Raw genomic sequence first — 1351 nt, 5'->3', positions numbered from 1 at the left:
TCCTTCTCATGCAGTGTAATTGCATCTCACAATGGTTTTCATTCCTAGAGGTTTAAGTTTAAGTTGGGTTTTTAAAACATATCTCCCTAGTCTGTAGTGAACATAGGCTGTCATTCCTCTGCCCTCATGAACAAGTGGAGGAGGAGGATAACCATTGCTTGAGCATCCTTCCTGCCACATCTTATCATCTGTGCAATTTCATAACCAGATAGGAATTGTCTCTTGGGTGACACAGACAGGGAGGGGGTTTGTGTCCCACTTCCCCATCTGCCTGTGCAACTGTGATCATAACTACTGCTGTCATATGACTGACAGTAATAGTCAGCCTCGTCCTCGGCCTGGGCCCCGCTGATGGTCAGGGTGGCTGTGCCCCCAGAGCTGGAGCCAGAGAACCGCTCAGGGATCCCTGAGGGCCTGCTGTCATCACCATAGATGACCAGCACAGGGGCCTGGCCTGGCTTCTGCTGGTACCAGTGAACATAACTGCTTCCTAAATTGCCTCCTTGGCAGGTGATCCTGGCCGTCTGTCCCAAGGACACGGAGACCGCAGAGGGCTGAGTCAGTGCAGAAGAGGCCACAGAACCTGCAGGAGATGAGAAGAGGGTGAGGGTGGGGACCAGGGTCTCATCCCCTACGACCACGCACCCTGAAGCATCCCCTGTGCTGAGCTGACATTCAGGGCCAGGCTGATCACTGGGTACCCTGGGGTCTGAGCCATGGGGGCAGCACCTGTGCAGAGAGAGAGGAGGGGTAGCAGGAGGGGGGTCCAGGCCATGGTGGAGGTGCCTTGAGCTCTGCCCCTGAGACCTGACATCAGGGGAGGGCTCCTCAAGGTCCTTCTTATTCCCTGCTAGAACCTTTGGGGCAGCAAATGGTTAGTGTTTATGCAAATGCCCTTCTCCTCTGGGGCTGAAATTTGATCCAAAGCAGTTGTGGCCTCAGGACATGTGACTCAGGAGGACAGACTATATCCCCCATTTCCTCCAAGCAGCTCCAGGGCAGGGAATCAGCCCTGGCCTCCAAACTTTACCCTGGAGGATTCCTGGAATCACTCGTGGATCTGGTGCATAGACGATTATCTACTGATGGTGCAAGGTCCTTACTGCGACAAGTTTCCCGGACATTTAACATTCTAATTATATTTACCAATACTTCCTGAACATGACTTTTTCCCTGTGTGGTCTCCATCCTCCAAATCGGACATTAGCTCTCACACCAGGCAGGAGTGTGCCTGCAGGAATGTTCCACCTCTTCTTCAAACAGCCCACACAGGACGTGTTTAAATCTTCTGTGCAGTCTCTAGGATTCTGTGCATAGCAGGAGTTCTTGTGCCCCTTGTCCAGGCTGCCAC

The 1351-nt window shown here is 52.8% G+C and overlaps 1 long non-coding RNA gene across 1 annotated transcript; it reads right to left on the bottom strand.

Moving 5' to 3' along the window:
* Window positions 1–502: 502 nt before the first annotated feature.
* LOC141575760 (uncharacterized) lies at window positions 503–883 on the bottom strand. The gene is made up of 2 exons (XR_012503541.1): window positions 730–883; window positions 503–583 (listed from the first exon to the last, which is right to left on the bottom strand). It is a non-coding gene; the product is annotated as an uncharacterized LOC141575760 (long non-coding RNA).
* Between the last annotated feature and the right edge of the window lie 468 nt (window positions 884–1351).

Source organism: Camelus bactrianus, chromosome 32, assembly GCF_048773025.1.
Source record: "Camelus bactrianus isolate YW-2024 breed Bactrian camel chromosome 32, ASM4877302v1, whole genome shotgun sequence".
NCBI classification, from domain to species: Eukaryota; Metazoa; Chordata; class Mammalia; order Artiodactyla; family Camelidae; genus Camelus; species Camelus bactrianus.
The sequence above is the reverse complement of the archived record's forward strand: the minus strand, read 5'-3'. Positions and strand labels throughout refer to the sequence as shown.